The sequence below is a fragment of the Larimichthys crocea genome, chromosome XX, assembly GCF_000972845.2.
Source record: "Larimichthys crocea isolate SSNF chromosome XX, L_crocea_2.0, whole genome shotgun sequence".
NCBI lineage: Eukaryota > Metazoa > Chordata > Actinopteri > Sciaenidae > Larimichthys > Larimichthys crocea.
In genome coordinates, this window is record NC_040030.1 from 5,016,854 (window position 1) to 5,032,606 (window position 15,753).

Genomic DNA, 15,753 nt, shown 5'->3' on the forward strand with positions numbered 1-15,753 from the left:
CTGCTCAGTCCTCCGTGGATCTACAAGAAGCTTTATTAAGTTTGCAGAAGTAACTTTGACCTATGCTATAAGCTGTAAGTTGCATTATGGGAATTGTAGGATCATGTTTCTTTGGCATACAATCCATACTTTGGACTAAAAATCTGAATATTTCGTCTTCTGCTGCTTCAACTTCAACAAATCACCGGTTCTCAAACTGTGGTACGCACTGATGGTGCGTGATCAGAAGTACGGTTTTCCAAACAAGTATCTCTGAACCTTCTGTAGTCGGATAGCTGTATTTTAACATTGACGTTATACTGGTGGTACTTGGAGGGTTGAATATTTTCTGAGGTGCTACATACTGTAAAAAGTTTGCTCTAAATTACTCATTAAAACAAGAAAACTTCTTATAAAAGAGTGAAATAATTTGTCTTTTTCACTCTGAAGTTGCTGAATATTTCGTGTCGGAACATTTTGCGTTTGTAGCAGATTTAGGTTTTGGCTTCGCTGATGTGGAGGATTGTTTGGAGCTGAAAATGACGTCTGAATTGAAGCAGCTTTAACTGAAAACATTAGTTCCTAAGTCACAGAAAATGAGTCAAACTATGAAAACAGTTCAGTAAATATGTAATCAAAGTGCGTTATTTGATTTCTGGGTGATGACAGTGATTCATCGTTCAAGTAATTCCGTTTTTCTTTGTCGCCTGTGACTCACACTGAATATCTCTGGGTCAAAACAACCTGTTGGAAGTTAATTAGTCTGTTAATTACTTAATCAGGACAGCAGGAAAATAAAACATAGCGACTCCTTTCCACATGATTCCCTTATGTTTAAATATAGCACTTCTTTTTCTGCTTCTTCTGCTTTCAGTTTTCATTTCTTCGCTGGGGGATTTGATGGAAAACTGGAGTGGATGTGATCTTTGGCTCTGGGAATTTCCCAGTGTTTTCATTTCAGTCTGAAGCTTTGAAGGTAGCATCATTTTTTAAAAGGCGAGCGTGTGAAGATTTCGATTGCACGAGGAAAGTTTATGAGCAGAAAACACAGCGAGGCTCTGTCCAAGTAAGAACCACGTCTGATTACCGACTGCAGAGTCGTGCCAAAAAAGCCGAGCTCTGCTCCTGATAACAGTTTGTCTACGTAGAAATGTTGCTTGAAGGCCAAAAGACAATGTGTGGAGTGTTCAGACGTGAGTGTGTGTGGGCTGTAATTAAAACCACTTGTCGTCCGCTGAAGGCTGCTTTCACACTAAAAGTGTCGAGTAGATTTGGGGTAGTTTGTCAGCAGGAAACGGTCCCGTAACATTGGGGTTGATGGACGTGACGTGTGTGGTTTAAATGTTTGGTGTCACCTGGTATAAACAGGAATGTGTGTTCCACTCAACCCTACAATTACTGCTTGTTTTGGCCTTTTAATTTACACATCCATCAGTTACAGAGCAGCAGGATCGTCCAATATTCTCTTTCTTTGAGCTCCATTTTTGGTCTCCACCACCTCCTGAGATGAATATTTGCCTCTTTAGCTGCTAAACTGTGTCTGTCTGCTGTCTGCCTCTCAATGGGTAGTGTGCATAGAGTTTAATAAAGAGACGCCTCTCACATTGTCACGTTTTATCTTGCGGTGGATCTAAAATAGACGTGCATGTGACTGTGACTTGAATTCAGTTTCACTTTCAGTTCTCAGTTTTATTGGTCATATGTAGGTCAACAGAGGATCAACAGTACAGTGGAAACACAGGCCACAGTACGAACTGCAACAGAAAGATCAAATTAAATGAAATATAACTTTATATAAATATGAGAATGAGGCTTGTAAAAAAGTGTATACATACTGTTGGTATATGTAATATAAATCTAGTATACACTTAGTAAATGGGAGTGAGGATTGAACAAGTATCTATATTAATAAATCTACTATATAAATATGATCTACTACATTATGTGAGTATATAACAAAAAGACTGTGGGTTAAGGTGTATATAGAAGCACAAAGTATTCAAGTATCGGCCCTGGGCTTAAAATATCGGGTTCTGGACTCAAAGTATCGGCTCTTGGTCCTGGACTCAAAGTATCCAAGTATCGGTCCTGGACTCAAAGTATCAAAGTTAATCTTAGCTTTTATTTTTCAGAGTTCCTTTTTACTTCTAGCACTTCTTCTTCGCAAGTGCTAGAAGAAGATTGTCAGACAGTCTTTAAGACTAAAAGCAGACCAAAAGTTTTACAGCTGATTTATTTGCCTTTGTTACCGTATTATATCGTAAATTCATAGCTGCCAAACTTGGCTGGACAGGAAGTTACTTAAAGTCCATCCATGACCCATTGTTCTGTGATGTAATCTGCAGATTTATTTAATTCATTATTTGTCAGTTTCAGTCTTGAAGGTCTTTTACAGAGCTCTCTTTGCTGAATATATGTTTTCATTTGTGTGTATTCACATGTAAATGAGCCTTTTTATACGTACAGACGCTGCCGCATTAAGTTCTACTTCATGACGGGAAGAAGAGGGTGAGGCGAGGGGGATGCGATCAGCAGCCACACCATCAGATGCCACTATTCTCCTCAAACCAACTGATCTGCAGCTGTTTATATGTTTAAAAATAAAAATCGGTGTGTGTGCCTTTGGCGCTTCACGCCTGAGTCGCGGATACGTTTTCAGATTCACCTGCGTCACCGCGGACGTCAGAAGGAGCCGCCTGCAGCCTGCTTCTGCATCTCACCAACACCACAGACTGCTTGTCGAGTCGCGTGTACGTGATAATTATAACACGGAACATGCTGCTCAGATACATGTTCACACGGTTAAGACCTGCGTGGTGTGAGCGTGAAGTTAAGGGAAGTGTGGTTGTTGTTTTTTTTTAGCTACGTTTAACCAAAAAGAAGAATTATATGGGAATGTGTGTGTGTGTTCTCATGGCTGCAGTTTGACCTCTTGTCTCCACCACAGGAAACCCAAAACCACAATCCTCTCCTCCACTATTCTGTCTTTTCTCTCTTTCAAGCGTTTTAATTCAGAAACTTTCCCACACGTCTCTCTCTCTCTCTGTGGATCTCAGTGGACTCGCTTTATTTCCACCCCATTTCTCGTCGTCTAAATTCTCTTTTTTAAAATTCCGTTTTCCACCCTGCGCGATTAGAAGTAGTCTCCACATGAATTCATATAAAAACTAGTTCTTTTTTTGATACCCTTCTATTAACTGTTTGCACTATTTCTCCGTCTTATCGTGCAATCAACATGCCCGGGATTCACGCCGCGATGGTAATCACGAACGCGCATGCACACGCGTCGCTGATTACAAATGGAGCATGCATGATTCAATCAGAGTTTTCTTGTTTTTGTTTTTCTTCATCTGTGAACCTGCTGCTGAGTTTGTGGACGGATGGAGAGTTTTGTGGTCCAGGTTTAACAGGGTTCAGTACATGTCAGGTACACGCTGTGATGATGTGCATTTACCTGCATTATGTTGGTCCCGTTAGGGAGCAAACTATGGTCGTAAACTTACCGGCTCAACAGGTACGATCAAGTCCACCACGGAAATATCCAAACGGCTTCGCTGTGGGGCTCAAATCTGTGAGTTTGAGTGAAATATCTCAACAACTATCCGATGAATTGTCTTTAACTCTTCACGTAGTGCCAACTTTTCTTTAAATTCTGACTAATTACCTGAAAAACTAACCCATCCCACCATCCTCAGCTGTAGTTTGTATTTAGTACTAATTCGCAAACGTTAAACCTCTTTGATTTTGATTTGTTTACCGGTACCATATTGATCAATATTTATATAGATATAATTGGATAAAGCTTCCATTTGAAAGATTATCTTGATAACGACCACAAGGTTCAGAATATAGTTTATGAACATTTAACTGTGTAAACATGTCTTGATATAATTGTAAAAAATATAAATAAATTGTAAAATGACCTGTAATATATTTTGTTTCATTTACATGATGTAAACCTTTTAACTTTACAAACAGGCTTCATCTGTCTTAACAAAACAAGTTAACGTAAATTGTAACTTAAATAAATAATTGTCTGGCTTCCATGTTAATATATACATTTAAAAAAAAAACAGTATATATCATTAAACCCTCAGAGGGCTGTTAGAGAAGTGGATAAAACATGGAAACTTTGTGAAAGAGAGAATGAAAACGAGCTAACGTGCTACGTATAATGTTTATCTTCGGAATGTTAGCACAGTTACGTTAGCATTTAGCCTAAACACAGCTTCACGGAGCGTCTCAATTCAGATACTTCTGTTAGTACACTTCTGCGTAGTACTCTGTGTACTTCCTTGCGTAATGCATTCATTTCAGCAGAGTAGTGTTGTCTCAATTCGAGTTACGGCCGTTGCGAACTTACCGGAAATGAAGATCGTAACTTTTTAGCGCTTCTTCTACTTTGCTGTACAGTCGTCCCTCGCTATAACGTGGTTCACTTTTCGCGGACTCGCTGTTTCGCCGTTTTTTTTAGTGTAATTTTGCACGCTTTTTTTTACAGCGTACTGTAGGCCTACAGTATGAACGCGCATTGTGTTCTGCGTCCTGATTAACTAAGGGAGTACTGTACAAAATGCGTGTAAAAAGGTGTATAAAAGTGTGTGGTTAGGGGTTTTACGGCCTTAAAACGGGTATAATAATTGTAAAACTTACTTTGCGGATTTCGTTTATTGCGGTTTATTTTTAGAACGTATCCCCCGCGATAAACGAGGGACCACTGTATTGCAACCGCGTGGAGCATTAGAGCTTTGACTTTCAAAATATAAATATATAAAACATATGTACTTATATTTTTATATAGCTTCAGCTTCTGCTGCTATTTAAACAATGCCGGTGGTCACTCACCTTCCACTACGTAGCCGAAATGGCGACCAGCGTTCCACCCTCACTTGTGAACCTAAAATATCAAGTGTAACAGCACTAGTCTTATTTTTCTTCTGCAGCTTTATTCTGTTTGTCTTGATTTGTATATTTTCGCCTCTCCTTGAGAAAACGGCGCAGCTCTGGCTGGACGTAACCCGGTTAAATCGATGTTAACAGTGTTAAAGGACGGAGGGCTCGTGAGGTAAATCAGGGTCAACGTTAGACGCTCTGCTTCACTGTTGAAGGTCTCGGTAATGTTTGTCAAGTGCTTCCCATTTGGCTGCGAGGAGGAGGAGGAGGGAACACACACACACACACACACACACCGTCTAATCAGTGACAGTCAGTACTTTCCACTGGATGTGACATGGTGTTACCCATGAATAAACCAGTTTAACAGAGTTCCTGCTGCTGTTGACACACTGCAAGGTGTGAGCCTGTGTGTGTGTGTGTGTGGTCCTACACTTTTAACCAGCTGGGTGAGCATCTGTTCAACTCCTTGAGTTTTCTTTTTAAAAATGTTTTTCTTACCGGTCTTTTTGACTCTTTCTGAACTTTGCATCTTCGTTCTGACCACCACCTGCCCTCACACACTCTCTCTCGCAGGTTTTTGTCCTTCAGTTCGTGTTATTAACACAAAAAAGATAATACACACGTGTGTGTGTGAAAGGTAAACCTGCGTTTAATCTTGTAAAGTCTGCTACCACTTAAAGGACAGAAAGTCTGTTTACTGAAGTGGACCATTAACATTTTCAGTTATGTTAAGGAGGTCAGCCAAACATTAAGTGAGTGCAACAACGCCAGAAACTGCCTTAGCCCTGGTTACATTGCCTGCTCGCCCAGCTCCTGTTCTGGCACGACACTGGCTCCACTCCCCATCAGCAGTCCCTTGATAACCTCCTCTTCTTCTTCCCGTTGGTCCAAAACACCTTCACTGTCCATCAGGAAACTCTGTAAATCTCTGTAAATGTTGCTTTAAGTTTATCAGGTGGATATAAACAGTATCTTCTGGATGCTAAAGTACGCAATAGTATGTTTTTCAGCTGCTTCTTCCCTCGTATTGGTCATAAAATCAATAAACACAGCTTTGATTTATGGAACAATCTGAATATTTCAGCCTCTTTTTTTTGCATTTTGACCTTTTTTGACTTCCACGTTGAGAAAACATCTGACTTCAGTTCCTGAACTTTGAAGTTTTTTTTGAAGCATGTCTCTCGTCGCATGTCCTCATGATAAAGTTCTTCTTTTCATGTTTTAACTTTTGGTTTTTGGATGCCCGACCTCAGACCCTGATTACTTGCAGAGATCTTATGTTCTCTGTGGAGTCATGCTGAATGCATCACGGTCACATGAACACCATCAAAGCTGAGTGTGTGTTTTTGGGCCATTGTTTATGTATTTAGCTTTGCATGCATGCAGTGCTAAGTAGTACTTACAGTGCGTACTTGTACTGGATTTTGTGTATATCTTTTATATTTAGTTTGAAAGTGGTGGTTAAAGTTGGGCTTGTTTTGCTGTGTGTGTGTTCATGTGCTTCATTTCCTTTATGTTGGCCTGTTGCCTGTTTGACCCGGCATGATTTGGCTCTCTGCCTTCCTTGGCTCCGTTCTTGCTTTCTTTTCCCTCCTTCCTTTTGAATTTTTTCTTCCTAGAAACATCCACAAAGTATATACTCTTTTCAAAAATCAGCCTCCAAAATGGGTAAAATTCAGAAATAAAAGCTTTGGTCTTTATCTAACTCTACAGAACACAGGGGCAGGTCTTCATTATGGACTGTTTCGCTTTATTTTTAAATATGCTTCTATTTACTGTGTTAATTTGATGTTGTTGCTGTTTAAGTAAATACAAACTCAGCATTTCCTGCAGATGTTTCACATTAAAAGCCATCCAGCAGTTCAGAATCTTTTATTGTGAAACAACCACAGGAAGTGGACGTGAGCCAAAGAGCAATAAGATTTTGTTTTATTGCGTTCTATATGAACCACGTCATCTGTTATACTAATATTGAGCTCATTAGGTTGAGTTATAGGTTTTTATTTTAGTACAACACAAGTTCAGAACATGTAAAATGATTTTAATTTGATTTCATTGTTTCTTTTCTACAAGTTAGAGCTGCAATGGTTAGTTGACTAACCTAGTTTGATAATCGGTTGATTTTTTAAAGTAACTTTTCATGAAAAATTGGCAGAAAATCTTGTTTCTATGCCCCCAAAAATGAAGATTTACCTCTCCTCCTAAGCTAAAGTGAACACTTTGCAGAAATCTGATGAAACATTCAGACATACATTTCTTCCGTCTGGTGGTACAATGGTGGATACTTCGGTATTGCTTGCCAGGCGGCGGCACATTGAACAGGGTGTGTATGTGGATTATGGATCAATTATGTTGCCTCTTTCTGTCTTATTTCTTCTTAGGTTTAGAGAACTTGAACTGACGGCCATTACGTGAACCTAAGCTGTTTAATTTGATGAGATATTTGATTTAAAATTGAGTATATCAGTAAAAGAAAACAGAAAAAATGGAAGTTTACAGTGGTACAAATACTTGCAGCTCTGTCCAACTTCAACCAATCCAACCTAAATGACTTGCCGCTTCCATCTAAAGTTATTTATTCACTCTGCTTTCTGCAGATGGATGCATGTGTTCATCCTCTTCTTGTCTCTTTTCACCGTTGTTGCTGTTTTTCTGTTTCCTCTCTCACACGGGGCAGTGGAATAAAAGAGCTGTACCCATTTACAGTCACATTGTTACTTCTAAATGAAACCAAATGTCAGATTTTCCCTCGAACACACACACACACAGATATCACATATTGTACGCCACACTATTGCACTACTACACTACTGCAGATTGCCAACAAATACACTTTGATCTGTCTGGTGGGGACGACGTCAGCAGTTTAGATACACTGATTGTGTGTTGTTTGTGTGTGTGTTGGAGTGTGTTTCTGTGCATTAGGTCATCTTGGCATCTCAGCTGTAATTACCGGCTGTATAGAAACCGGCAGGAAATCTTGGGGAAGGTCAGGACATCCATATTTAATCCAGCTGTGTGCGTGCCTCTCGCTTCTCGTCTCGTCTTGTCGCTGCGCATTAGGCTTTGTTTCAATGTTGTTAGTCACATATAATCACGTACCACAGTTTGTCGTTCGTGGGTTGAATAATTGGTCACACGGTTCATTTGGCAGAATATCAGTGGGATCAGGTTTGATTGTTTGCGGCTGGACAAACGTGCGCTCCGGATCTGCATCTGGTCTCCAACAAAAACTCATAAAGGACGTTGAAATGGCAACAAACCAGAAAACTGAGGCAACAGATGAGGAGAGGCTTCACACAAGGTCAACAAGTTTATCTCAAAACAGGGGTGACGGCCTGGGAATCGGCCTCAGAAGACAAGTAACAGTGATATTTATAAGTATGGACAAAATGTTTTCTTTTATTAGTTGTTATACAATGCAATGAGATATGAATGAGATCACGAGAATCCGACTTGTCAAGCTTCAAGCTATGTTTTTCCGTTCAATTTGCGTCCTCTAAGGAATTATTAATAGCTACGTCATGAGCTACAGTTGTGCCTTATTTAACGCTAACTGTGCGAAAAGTGACTTATTTGGTCTAAAACAACAATGACGGCTGCTAAAGAGCAACGAAAGGTTGGCACAAAGACTGGAGTCTGGGGAAAGCTAGCCTCGCCTTGCTCAGTCAAAAACAGTTCTGTCCGATTTGCACATTGTCAAAGATGTTGTGGTTTTCCTGAAAAACAACTGGTGCAGTGACGAAATGCTGAATCATAATCAACAGTCCACAGTTTAATTTACATGTTTTATCTTGTTCTAGTTTAGTCACTGTTTTCTTGATAAATCTGTGAGAGATTTACTGACGGAGCTTTCTTTTTAAAAAAACAAACAAAATATCCAGTCAACAAGCTTAGAATTTGGTTTTGTTTAAAGATGACCCTTTGCATAAATCTGATGAAGCATTCAGCAGCTTCAATCTATTTATTTTCAAGAGCAATTAACTGAAGCTGTAGTTATGCTACACACAAAACAAAAGGTGGGACGCTGGTGGATACTTCAGTATCGCTTGGCAGACGGCAGCTTGGGTGCGTATATATGTAGATCTGGATCAGTTATGGACGAATTTGACTACTTAGAACCACTTTAAGCTCTGATTTGTGCCTCTTTGTGGCTTAACTAGAACAGATGGCCATTACGTGAACTTGAGTTATTTTTAAATCGATGAGGTATTTCGGTAAAAGGAAGTTTACGGTGGTAAAAACATACTTGCAGCTCCGTCCAGCTTCAACCAATCCAACCTCAGTACTGGTTTCTTCCATCTAAAGTTATTCATGCACTCTGCTTTCTCATTAAGTTCAGCATGGTTTGCAGGCAGTAGATAAAGTTAAGTATCTGTGCTAACAGATGGGCCCTATGTGCAACATGTTTTGTTTATCATCAGAAGCTGATCTCAGTCCAGCTGTTATTTCCTGTTGTTCCACCCTCTTCCTCTTCTTCTCTCCCTCACTCGTGCTCCATCTCTCCGTCTTTTTTTGTCCTCCTCCTTCGCTGTGTTGCACTTCAGGTTAATGTGTTTGTTTGTGTGTGTGTGTACATGTTGTAGTAAATTCCTTGCTCCAGTTATTAGTCATGTGGTATCGGTTTATTCTGCCAGTAATGGAAACTGCTCGCTGCCAAAAAAAAACGCCCCTCTCGGCTCCCCAACTCCCTTCTCTCCGTTCTTTTCTCCTCCTCTTTAATTTCCTCCCTCCTCTTCCTCCTTATTTTGTCCTCCTCATTCCTTCTTTTTAATCTTCCACCCCCCCCTCCATCGTCACTTTTTCCAATCTCTTCCATCGCTCTTGTTTCTTCTTTTTCTCCTGCAATCGCCACCTCCCTCTCTAATGTGATTTTTTTTTTTCTTTTCTCCCCTCCCTATGTTTATAGAGGATGACAAAATGGCTCTGCTCCTCCCTGCTAATAAAGAAAACATGCTCAGACTCAGGAAGTAAAAAGGAGTTTAGCCTCTCCTGCTAAAAACGGGTGAAACATGTGTCGCTTTAATCGAACAAACAACCCAATCAGCGGTGTTTGCATTCGAGTTGTAGTGGCTGTGTGGTTCCAGGTTGTCCCGCTCTGATGAATATTCCACATGCATCTCGCACTCCAACAAGCTTAATGCTGTGTCAATTAGAGGGAGAGGGGGGGATGGTTTGGAAAAGAGATAAACACACAGAGACAGACAGCGGCAGGCTGAGTGTTTACATTTCGCGGCTGCAGGTCTGATTACAGAGGAATGTGAGGACGTCTCGGTCATGTCAAGAGTTGGATAACAGGGATTACGGGTCATTCAGAGCAAAACAGCAAGACCTAATGAAACACAGGCATCATACCAGAACTCGGTTAACTGATTGAGTAAATCCTGTTACTGTAAAATGTCTGTCTGAGGTGTTGTGGGTCTCTTATAGTTCTCAGGCTTTGGTGCAAACCTCACTCAGTTTTTGGAGGCATATTTCTGCCTGGACACTTTGTCTCAAGCTGCTCCTGTGGAGACCTCTCTTCCATTTCTGGGCTTGTCGGGTGAATTTGGAAGTCTTAAAGCTTCATTAGGTGGTTCGGTAATCTGATTGGTTGAATAGAGGGTGATAGACAGATGGCTGGTCCAATCACCTGGCTTGTATGTTTTTGTAGAAGTTTTCCAAACTGTTTCCAATGATGACTTCCTACATTGTTCGGTTTCTGTAATTAGATTGACCTCTATTTGAACTCTGTGGGTCCCGTACAGTGATAGCTTAGCACAAAGACCTAGGAAGGCTTGGTTCCAAGCGTGGCCATAAAGTGAAGCCAATGCAGAAGTGCCAAAAACTGCAGTTCCTCAAATGTCCACCTGAGGCTGGCTCCAGAAGTCCATAACATGTCCAACTTCTTCACAGCAGAAATAAACATGTTTACAGCCTGGTACAAAAAAACACTCCAGACAGTAATAAACTGACCAACTGACCGGCACAGTTGATGTGAAAATCATGCCGCCTCGGTTTGAGGAATAAATCCAGTTCAAATGGGGCTAAAAAAAGTTTTTGTTCCATTAATGACTGTGCAAATTATATCAAATCAAAGACGACAAAAGGTTTCTTCTTCCCTCGGCGGCACTGCACTCAGTGCCACCACTGTTCTCAATACAGCATTACAACTGAATCAATCTATAGTCTCCTTTTAGATCGAGTTAGACAAGACTTGTTATGTTGTTTTTGTCCTCGAGACTTTGGAAGAGGCTGAACCTGAATTGGACCACATTTAAACCCAAGGACATCTGCACTGACTGCACATATAACTGTGGAGCAGCTGGAATCTCAGGTTAACCTGACAACAACGTTTAGTTGAATCTGAAGGATGATTGTCGTGAAAATAATCCAAAAACATTTATTTTCAGAGCCGGTCTGGGAGTTAAGATGGTGTAAATGGGATGAGTTCAAGGTCCTGTGAATGTTACAGGTTTTGAAATGTAAATGCGTGTGAGTGATCGACGCCTCCGGTTGGATGTAGATGGGAACTAGCATGTGTGCGACTCCGCAGGAGGCAGGCATGGCATACTAAAGCTGCATCTCATTAACGTAAGTGTGTGTGGCAGAGAAAGCTGCCAAACAGGAGGACATCAATGCCAACAACAGACAAACACACACACACACACAAACACGCTCGCTTCAGGGTTATTTCTCAAGGACTCTGACGCGCACACACACAGATTGCCGTATGCTTGTGGGTGAATCTGTCTCCAATCAGCATGAGGTTGCACAGACCTCCAACATTTTACCAAACAAGCACCACTACTCGATGAAATGTTTGGAAAAGTCAGTTCTCTTCCCTTTTCGGCTGACAAACGGGCATCTTTGGACTTTTTACACTTTAATTGAACCACATTTAAAAATCAGTAATACAGCAAAGATGAATAATGGATACTTTAAAGTTTGAGATGAAGATAAAGACATTTGTGGCTGATATTTGATATCTTCAAGGAAGATTTTGACATTTTGGGATGTTGGGTTATTCTCTCTCTTAGAGTTAAGAGTGTGATGAGAAAGTGATTTATATCTACTACTGTAACTCACGTTAACTCTGCATCTATCAGGTGACCATTTCCAAGTAAAAACTCTGCAGCCCGGTTAATAACAAGTTCCAATAGACAAGACCATATCCCGCATGTTCACTTCAGGATCAATTCCAAAATCCTTCTAATTGTCTAAATAAATCTCTCCACGATCTCTCCCCGACATGTATTTCAGAACTTTTTGTCTCTTACAGAACCACCAGACCCCTGAGGTCATCCAACCGTGGCCTGTCGGCTCTGGTAGGTTTTCGGTAGCGGTGCCTTCGGCTGTGGAATAGCTATGACCAACAGCCGTCCAAAGGTAACAAGATATGCCTACCAACACTTTACAAGCTCACCAGTTAACACACTTAATCTCATTTTATGACAAATGAGACAAAATATTTAACAAGAGTCGGGACCAGAAACCTTCAGGATTCTCTGCAGATTGCCTGACGACTGGTTAGTTTATAATGTTGCGAGATTTAACATAAAACTACTACGTTGGCATTACTACTGTGAGCATGTTAAAGGAATAGTTTAACAATTTGGGATATGAGGTTGTCCTACCAGCAGAGATTTCATGAAATCAAGGCAGTTTTCATACAAATTAAATGAGATTTAGCTTTAGACGTCCGTATTGTCTTGCCGTTTCCCCTTATTTCAAGTCTTTATGCTAAGCTAAGCCGTTGCTGATGACGTGAAAGTGAGTGTGGTATTCATCTCATCCTGGGGATAAAGTATGTCCCACAATGTCGAACTATTCCTTTAAAGTGTTTGAGGAAAACACCTTAAATACCTATAGGACTATGAGGTGGTTACATTTCTCTATCAGGACACGATATTTGTCTAAGTGCGACTTCGTTACAAAAACAAACATTGGTATCCATCTTCAAAAACCCTCCTTATCTTTCCAATCCCTAGTCTGATTTATCTTTCCAGACACCGACTCTGATAGATGTCCAAGTGCCTCATGCATTTCCGTCAAATATTTGATGTGCAGCCGACTGCTGTTAATGCCAAGCTTTGCAGCAAACAGATCAGAGCAGTCATGGAGGGGGGTGAGTTGTGTCGAGAGAAAGAAATTTTCAGTGCGAGGTGAAGGCATGACGAAAGTGAAACAGACAGATATGAGAAGAAGAAGAAGGGGAGCTCTGAGTTTACGTCGGTTCAAACTGGGATTTCTGATCGATAAGAACGTTTCAAGACTGATACTGACAAGTTTTAGATTGAAGCTGCAGCCTTTTTTTTTCTTTAATCCTGAAATAGTTTTAAATGCCTTCATTTTTAGGCCGAAACATTTCCAAAAAATGTGAAAGTATTCAGTGTGACACTCTTGACAAAGTGTCAAGAGCCTCATTGTTCTTCAGGCTGGAACACATTCTGCATCAGCATTTGGACTGAAAAAAATGGGCCGTGAAAGCTTTGTCTCAATTTTCACCCTCAAACCGTCAGCTCATTTTGGGCTGGAGTGGTCATCCAAAGAAAGTGAAGTAGCCGTGAACGGTTGGGGGGTAAAATAACCCTGCAATAATTCAACACATTAGAAATAGGACACCACTTGTACCTTGGAAACATCATCAGAAGCCAACAGCAGACATTTTAACACACTAACTGTCCTCGGACTTGCTTTCTGCTTTGCCCTCATTAGCAGATAACTGACAATGCCAATAAAGTATTCAAACCAGAGCTCAGATGCAAATGTAAGTTAGTGTGAAATTACTCTCATGCTGCAAAACTTGCATCATAAGTGTCTTTGGCCAAGACATGAACCCCCAAAGTGCTCCTGATGGGCAAGTCAGCACCTTGTGTGGTAACTAGTCGCCCTGTGTGTGAGTAAATAAGAGGCAAATGGTGAAGCACTTTGGATAAAATCGCTTCATAAATGCAGTTATTTAACTTTTCACAGCTGGCTGTGCAGCTCCACCTCTCTTCCCTCTGGGTTTTTAAGTGTGCAACAAGTTTTGCTGGCACATTAACCTTAAGCAAGATGCAGACTGCCTGTCAGTCGCCGGCAGTCATTGGGTTGGGTTGGGTTTTATTGGGATAAAGTTTTTGTTGGACCCTAGCCCATACTTGGTTCGCCCATATTGGCACCCATTTGGTAGATTAAGCCAATCTGGATTGTCTGATCAGTCCAACAAAAAGGTTTTAACCAGGTCCAGGCCTTACAACAACTATAGCAATCATACAGGGTTAGTATTATAATAATATATACTTTTTTAGATCCAAAGTTCAGGCACTGGTATCCGTATCGGGACGACAAAAGTGGTATCCTGATTTTAAACAGAAACTTTGTTGACAAGAAAACTCCACAGGACACCGTTAAATAAGGCTGTTGTCTTTTTGTGGTCAGTCAGCCATCAGTTGTTGCTTTTGTTGTGTGTTCAAGAGCAACTTTTAATGAACGACTTGCAGTGACCCAAATCAGTCGGCCTTTGTTTGGTGGTTGTTTATTCGAGGGCAGTTTGGTGTATCAAGGACCTCCTGTGAGGCTCAAGAGTCACTTAAGAGTTGAGTCAAAACAACATAAATCCAACTCCCAGGCTGAGGGTCAGCAGTTACAGGCAGCATCTGTCTTTCAGCCTTTTAGGCATTGGCGAGAGCGTAGTCAAATAAAAGTCAGTCCCAGATTTACTGTTGCCTGGCAGCTTCTTGCTCGCTCATTCTCTCCTTTTTTTCTTCTTATCCTCCTTTGTCAACGTCCTCTTCAGACAGTCTTCAGTCTGTCATCATGTCCACAGAGGCTGCTGAGCCTGGTTACATTGCCCAGCTCCTGTTCTGGCGCGACACCGGCTCCACTCCCCATCAGCATTCACATGTGCCTCGGGCCTGAAAACTTCCTCTTCTTCTTCCCGGTGGCCTAAAACCGGCGGCTTCTTGCTGGCTCACTCTCCTTTTCTCTTCTTAGCTTCCTCCATCAGTGTTCTCTTTGCTCTCTTCTCCTCTGTTACATTGCCCACTCACCGAGCTCCTGTTCTGGCACGACACTAAAGCGTTATGTACTGTAGCCCAAAGTTACATAGTGTGAGAATGACAGAGACACAGTTCACCTGAATGCATCACCAGGGTTTTAAAATCTCTTACACAGTGTTGCTTTTAATGTATAGAATATATAGATATTGATCGGGCAAGAGCTGGATGACACCATCAATCCCTGATGGGACTATTATTTAGTGAGCAGTAGATGGCTGTGTCTGAGCTGTGTGTATCCGTCCAAAAGAAGGCCGGGAATAGAGTTTCTGATGTTGGACAGAGGAAGGCGAGTGAGAAGTTGTTTTGTTTGTATTCAGCAGACCAAAACTGAGTGTGTGTGCGTGTCCGTCCAGTGATTTGTAGGTGTAAAGGCTTCGCTCTGTCACTTCTATTAAACATGCTGTCCTCATTTTTGTTCTCTCTTCACCTCTCCCATCTCCACCTCTCTCGCCGTCTCACTTTTTCTTACTTTTTCTCGTCTCGTCTTCGGCGGCGATGCTCATCTCTCGCTTGGTTGCTGTTGCTGAGGTTTGGACTCACTCACACACACACACACACACACACACACCCCAGACAGCGCGATCCACTACAGTGGTCAGGAAATTGGACCCTCAACAGTCTGTATATTGGAAATGAAATTCCTTTGAAAGGCCTAGACGCGCACACCACAAATACACACTCTCACACTCTGCCTTTTGAAGACAGGAGTCTGTTGCCGCTTGCTGGTTTTAACTATAGAGAGTCTTATCTACAGAGCCACTATCAGTAGTTTAAAGATAGAGCTAGTGGAGCTGAGTCACAGCTCTCGCTCCCTCCCTCTCTCTCTCTCTCTCTCCTGCCTTTTGTCTTTCTGACA

The 15,753-nt window shown here is 41.3% G+C and overlaps 1 protein-coding gene across 2 annotated transcripts in view; it reads left to right on the top strand.

The window, feature by feature from the left end:
• The window catches only part of plxnb2a.1 (plexin b2a, tandem duplicate 1), a 178,564-nt gene that overhangs the window by 13,513 nt on the left and 149,298 nt on the right, over positions 1–15,753 (top strand). Inside the window, exon 2 of one of the 2 annotated variants that reach the window (XM_019263568.2) lies at positions 12,137–12,243. The exons of the other annotated variant lie outside the window; for it this stretch is intronic. The gene's annotated coding sequence lies outside the window, so the exon portion shown is untranslated. The remainder of the gene's footprint in view (positions 1–12,136; positions 12,244–15,753) is intronic. 2 annotated transcript variants of the gene reach the window in all.